At 41.8% G+C, this 7,267-nt stretch overlaps 1 pseudogene; it reads right to left on the bottom strand.

Annotated features, from left to right (window-relative positions):
* Nucleotides 1–2,864: 2,864 nt before the first annotated feature.
* Nucleotides 2,865–3,824, bottom strand: LOC124232590 (olfactory receptor 2AE1-like; annotated as a pseudogene).
* Nucleotides 3,825–7,267: the final 3,443 nt, after the last annotated feature.

Genomic DNA, 7,267 nt, shown 5'->3' with positions numbered 1-7,267 from the left:
AAAGAGGTAAGGCTAGAGCTCCTTGACCTTTGTTATACCGAGAACACCATAGACACCATTATCTTGGAATTTCTCTCCCTATAGCATTCCTTTATTTGTTGTCTAATCATATCGATTTGGCCAAATGTGAATATTTTGAGGACTCTTAAGAATCATTGAACCCAAGTTAGTGGCACCATGCTTTTCTTGACAGATATGAAGCAATGTATGAAGTGTCCAGACAATCAATACCCAAATAGTGATCGAGATCATTGCCTCTCAAAAGTTGTGATCTTCTTGGCCTATGGAGATCCTATGGGGATGGTACTTGCCTGTGAAGCTCTTTGCCTGTCTGTCCTCACAGCTGTGGTTCTTGGCATTTTTGTGAAGTATAGCGACACACCCATAGTCCAAGGTATTAACTGGGCTCTCAGCTACTCCTGCTCACCTCCCTCATCCTCTGCTTCCTCTGACCTTACTCTTCATTGGACATTCCAACCCTCCACCTGGATCCTCCAACAAATGTTGTCTGGAATCATGCTTATTGTGGTGGTTCCCACCATTTTGGCTAAAACCATCACTGTAGTTCTGGCTTTCAAGTTCACAACCCCAGGGATAAAGATGAGGCAGTGGTTGCTGTCAGGGGCACCTAATTCCATCATCCCCATCTGCTCATTGATTCAGTTGACTTTCTCTACTCTCTGGTTGGGAAACTCTCCCCCTTTTGTTGATGTACATGCACATTCTGAGCCTACCTTCCCCATAATTCTGTGCGATAAGGGCTCTGTCGTTTTGTTCTACCTTTCCTTAGGATACTTGGGCTCCTTGGCCTTCATGAGCTTCACCTTGGCTTTCCTGGCCAGGAGCCTGCCTGGCAATTTCAGGGAAGCCAAGTGCCTCACATTCAGCATGCTGGTGTTCTGTAGGGTCTGGATCACCTTCCTCCCTGTGCATAACAGCACCAAGGGGGAGGTCATGGTGGCTGTGGAGATCTTTTCCATCTTGGCTTCTAGTGCTGGGCTACTAGGATATGTCTTTGCCCCAGGAGCTATAAGGTTCCGCTAAAGCCTGATAGGAATATCCTGCCAGGATTAAGGGGTAAAACAACTCTCACAGAAAATGAATATTCTATGGAATTACTGGATTATACAGTAATTTCATTTTCTAATTTTTGAGGAAACGTGAAACTGTTTTCTATAATGGTTGTGCCATTTTACATTCCCGCCAACAGTGCACAAGGGTTCCACGTTCTTCACCTCCTCACCAACACTTGCATTCTGTTTCTTTAATGATAGCCATCCTAATGGACATGAAATGGTGTCTCATTGTAGTGTTTGTTTGTTTTTATTAAAGGGTGAGATTTATTGTTTCCTGTTTTATTAGATATAGTTGACATATAATATTATATTAACCCAAGGTGTCCAACACAATAATTTATGTATCTATCGTGAAATGATGACCACAGTAAGTTTAGTTAACATCCATCACCTCACAACATTATACATTTTTTCTCGTCGGAAGAACTTTTATGATCTATTCTCTTAGCAACTTTCAAATATACAATACTGTTTTGTGAACTATAGTCACCATGCTGTAAACTATATCCTCAGAACTTATCCATCTTATAGCCCTTACTGTCCTCGAATAAGTATCCATTATGTTGGCTTCGATTGTTTTGTTCTCAAATAATCTTATAGGATTCCTGACAAGGGCATTGTTGTGTGTGTAGAGAGGGAGAGGCAGCAGAAGAATAACCCCCTGTCTCTAACTGGGATTGTGAGCTAGCTGTTTATAAATCACCCTTGGGACTTCAGAAACAACCCAGGTATAGTTTGTGTAAAAATTAATTCCACTTGTCATTGGAGTATTACAAAGTAAATCCAACCTCAGGGCTAGGTGGGTAAGACGACGCCCAGCTCATGAGGGGTGGCTCACCCGATTACAGATGACTAAAAAGCTGTTTCTCAGGGGAAAATATTTAGTTGTCGAAGACAGTATAACTTTCCTCTCAAACCTTAAGAGTTATTATTCTGAAGATGGTCCCAGGGATTCATGACATTTTTAACTAGTAGGGAAAGCAGGATATAAAAATTTGTCCCTCACTCTGGCATCCCTCAGACCATTAGACCCCAGGAAAGTTCACTGGGATGCCAGGCCTCTGCATATACACGCAATTAATATCTGGCTGAGACAAATGATTCTTACCAAGCTATCCACTGTAGTATTCTTTTTATAATATCTTCAGCTCTTTGAATTAATTACCTTGAATGTCATGTGGGACAGTAAAATAATCCAGGCCCTTTTCATTTATTAACCCAAGCAACAAATAGTTATTGAGCAGTTAGTTCATGTCAGGCTCTTTTCTTGACTCTGGTGAAACAATAGTACACAAAGTAAAGTCCTTGCCCTCAGGGAGATTACATACTTGTAAAATAGACAATAAGTATAATGTAAAGTAATTTTGTGTAACATCTTGTAAAGTAGTGCTACAAAGTGAAGGAAGGGCACACAAAATGGAGAGTGCTGCTTTGGATAGGGTAGTCAGGAACATGCTTAGAAATGCTTACATCTAAAAAGAGATAAAAAGGAAATGAGAGAGTGTCAAGCACTTTCAAGGCTTGATATTGGACTTCTCAGTTGGCAGAACTGAGAGAAAAAAATGTTTGTTGTTTAAGCCACCCTGTGTGTGGTATTTTTGGAATAGCAACCCAAATGGAGTAAGATAGTACTCTATGGTGCTTTGATGCCTGCGACCAAGTTAGAATACTGGAATTGTGTGCTGACCACTTCGTTTATGTAGTAGTCATCGGGAACCTGAACCCTTGAAAACTCTTAAAGGTTTACTCAGATCACTTTAAGGAGATTATCCCATTCTATTGCCATACTCAGGGCAACTCCAATTGCTGTCTTTGAGTGATAACATCTCTCCCCAGCACTCTCCTCAGAGCCTTAGCTACATCCTTATTCCGGAGAGTATAAATCAAAGGATTCATTGTGGGAGTAATGATGCTATAGAACACAGAACCAACTTTGTCTTGCAATGGAGTGCACTGGGACCTGGGCCTCATATATGAGAACATGCAGGCACCAAACCAGAGGGAAACCACAGTGAGGTGAGAGCTACAAGTGGCAAAGGCATTTCTCTTACTCCCAGCTGAACGAATCTGAATGACACTGTGGAGGATGAAGGCATAGGATGTAGAAACCAGCAAGATGGGGAGGAGGAGAAGTAGGATGCTGCTGATGTGCACTGTGGTCTGAAAAACAGCAACGTCTCCACATACCAGCTTCACAACAGCTGGAAATTCACAGTAGAAGTGGTGGATTTTTCAAGGCCCACAGAAAGGCAATTGCATCAACATCACCGTATAAATTAGGGAATTTATGGATGCCCCCAACCATGACATGACAGCCATCATGAGTCCCACCTTTCTCTTCATGAGAGCAGAGTAATGCAGTGGATGACAGATGGCAACATAGCGGTCATAGGACATGAGAGCTAGCATAAGACATTCAGCACCACCCACAGACAAATAGAGGAAGTGCTGGGTGGCACAGCCCACAAAGGAGATGGACTTCTTGCCAGATAGGTAGTTGGTAGCCATGTTGGGGATGGTTGTGGAGACAAGCATCAGATCCACGAGGGAGGGATGGCTGAGCAGGAAGTACATGGGTGTATGAAGCCGGGTATCAGCACAGATGAGGAGAATGGTGAGGGCGTTGCCACTCACTGCAATAAGGAAGAGCACCATGGTCAAGGAGAAAAGAAAAAGATGGGTGAGGGAATCATCAAAGAGCCCTTCAAAGATGAAGTCTCCCAGAGAGGTCTGATTCCTCTGCCGCATCTCCCCTTTCTCAGTCCCTGGAGAAACAGGAAGTGGAGATGAAGTGTGGTATCAAAAATACTGTGTTTCAGCATACCTGACGATAAGACATTTCATCCATGAAATAATTTTTGGAGAAATTTTTTCTATTTTCAATTATTCATCAGCTCAAATTATTGAAGTACCCTTTTAAAAGAAGAATTTCATGGGGCTGGCTCCGTGGCCGAGTGGTTAAGTTCGCGCGCTCCACTGCGGCGGCCCAGGGTTCGGATCCTGGGCGCGGACATGGAACCACTCATCAGGCCACACTGAGGAGGCATCCCACATCCCACAACTAGAAGGACATGCAACTAAGATATACAAGCATGTACCGGGGGTTTGGGGGGGGGGGTTGGGAAATAAAGCAGAAAAAAAAGAAAAGAAAAGATTGGCAACAGTTGTTAGCCCAGGTGCCAATCTTAAAAAAAAAAAAAAAGAATTTCAAATCTCTTTTCCCAAATATGATCACTCTGAAATTCCAGAATATCTGGGATCTATTAAGTGCCAAATTTCAAAACAAGAGTATCTCCTCATTAAGCAGGAAATACATATGCACACATGTATATACTTTTATAAATATACATACACACATATATATACTTTTATATAAATACACTAAATTTTATTTATATTAAATGAACATATAAAAAGTATACATATCTGCTTTTTTGGCTTATTCTATCAGTCAGGGTTTAACCAGAGAAGCTGAACCACTAAGATATTTACCATACATAGAAACATACATTTAATATTGTACAGAAACTTGGCCTTATGCAGTCGTGAGAGCTGGTGAAGCAGTCTGTGTAAGGCTGTCACCTTTGTGTCTGATGCTGGTACTTGAAGTCCATGAGACAAGCAGTCAGCAAGGCAAGGTGCGTATAAGGTGTAGATCAAGAGCAAGCTGGAATGTACAAGGTTGAGCTGTAATTCCACAAGGTAGACTGAAACCCATATCAGATCTTGTGGCCTTTGGAATTGGTGGTATTGCGGAAGCTGGGGCCCTTCTTAATGAGGCCGAACACACACACGTAACCCAGAAGTCACAGAAGCTAAAGGAGGATCCAGGAAAATGTAGAGCAATCGTAGTCCCGGCTGCTGCTTCAAAACAGGAGGCAAGTCAGCTGTTCAGGAACAACATCTGTAAAGCAGAAAACAGCTGCTTCCCATCTGCCTCTAAATCTCCCTGAGAATCTTTCCTGTGGCCCACCATAACCAGAAACACACAGAAATGGGAAATCAGGGAAATGTACTTCATCCTAGCCTCACCCACCCATTAAATACCAACAGGGTCCATCCCCTGTCAATTTGGTACACGTGCACATCTCCTTAAGCCACACTTCATCCCAAAATAAACACAACAAAGTCATCTTTCCACCTAACATGATATAGCTAGCCTGCACATAACCAAAAGGATGCCAAATACTCATATAAAAACAAGGAAGAAATACCCATTACTATTGTCCACAGAATGAGTCATCCTATCCAAGTGCTGACCCATTCTGTGGAAGTCAGTTAACAGTCTTCCTCAGGCACTCCTGTTCCTGCCAATGGACTCACAAACAAAGTGGCCATGGAAGCCAGGATGGAGGCTATATACGGGCTCAGCAACATGGATTTCCACTCACCAAGTCCAATCTAGTTACAGACACTGCTGTGTCCCAATCTGCCAACAGCTGGTGCCAACACTGAGTTTTTGATATTCCATCATTGCCCAGGGGAACAGCCAGCCACTTGGTGGTAGACTGATTACATTGCATAGCTTCCATCATGGAAGGGAGTGTGCGTTGTTCTTACTGGAATAGACACTTACTCTAGATATGGATTTGCCTTCTTTGCCTACAGAGCTGCTGCCCAAACTACTACTGCTGGACTTGCAGAATGCTTTCCTCACCATAGTTGTATTCCATGAAGCTTTGCTCCTAACTAAGGAACTCATTTCAAGGCAAATAACGTATGGAAATGGGCCCATGCTCATGGAATCCACCGGTCTTTCTGTATTCTCAATCATCCTGAAACTACTGGTTTGATATAACAGTGGAAAGGGTTTTTGATGACTCAGTTACAGCAAAGCTACTTGGCAACTCCTCACATTGCTGGGGCAGTGTCCTCCAGGATGTGGTAAATACTCTAAATCCTCATCTAATTTATGGTGCTGTTTCTTCCGTCATAAGTCTTCATGGGACCAGGAATCAAGAGGTGGAATTGACAATGATATCTCTCACTATGACATTTATACCTATGACCCACTAAGAAAATTTTTGCTTCCTGTGTCTGCACTTTTAGGTTCTGGTAGTTTAGACATTTTAGGTCCAAAAGAGAAATTATGCCACCAGGTGAGAAAACAATTATTTCATTTGCTTAGAGTCATGACTGCCACTTTGGCTCTTCATATCACTGAATCAACAAGTGAAGGAAGTTCTATATACTGGCTGGTGTGACTGATCCTGACTAACAAGGAAAAACTGAGTTGCTACTAGACCGTGGGGGTAAGAGGAGCATGTCTGCAATGCAGGAGACTTTCTAGGGGGCCTGTCTACACAAATGTCTGTGAGAAAAGTCAGTGGAAAACTACAAGAACCCATTTCAGACAGGACTTCTAATGGCCCAGATCTTTCAAGAATGAAGGTTTGTGTCATCACACCAGACAAGGACCATGACCAACTGCTGACAAACGGAATGCAGAATGGATAGTGAAAGAAGACAGTTATAAACACCAGCCACGACCATGTGAGCAGCTGCAGAAATAAAAACTAATAGTAATAGGCATTTCTTCCTTACTTGGATAAGAATGTTTTGTACATACATATTAACTCAATATTTTTGTCTTCTTCTCCTCCATCATCCCCTTTTCTAACATAAGCCATATTCACACAGTTAGCTACATATCTCAGTATTTAAGTTACAGGACAGAAAATGTAGAGTATGAATCAGGAGTAGGAGTAGAATGAATTTCACCCAAAGACACAAAAGGGCTCTTGTTCGTGTGGGGAACAGCTTGGTGTGTTTTATATCCTCTTCTTTGTAAAAGGTTAAAGTGTTTTTGAGCGTACATTGATAATTGGATCATGTTAGGTATAAGAATAACTCAGTATTGTCATCATTTGAAGATTAAGTATAGTTTACAGAAATGTCTATGAGTGCCAAGTTGACACATAACAAATATCCCATATTTATGTACCTAAAAATAAATAAGAAATATGTCCTGGTAGACATGAGAGCCTTAAGATTATGGATCAGGCTGATAAAAGTAGGATTATAACTTTTAACCAGCTAAATTTCCCAATCACTCCTTTATCTAATTCTTCTATGACTACTACTAAGAATGAGAGTTTGACCTCCCTGGTAAAGCCCCACTCAAAAATCTAATCTAAACCGATCCTCAAAATATCCCTCTTTGTGTTTTTCTTCCTAAACATATCTCTAGA

Source organism: Equus quagga, unplaced genomic scaffold (assembly GCF_021613505.1).
Source record: "Equus quagga isolate Etosha38 unplaced genomic scaffold, UCLA_HA_Equagga_1.0 HiC_scaffold_8232_RagTag, whole genome shotgun sequence".
NCBI lineage: Eukaryota > Metazoa > Chordata > Mammalia > Perissodactyla > Equidae > Equus > Equus quagga.
The sequence above is the reverse complement of the archived record's forward strand: the minus strand, read 5'-3'. Positions and strand labels throughout refer to the sequence as shown.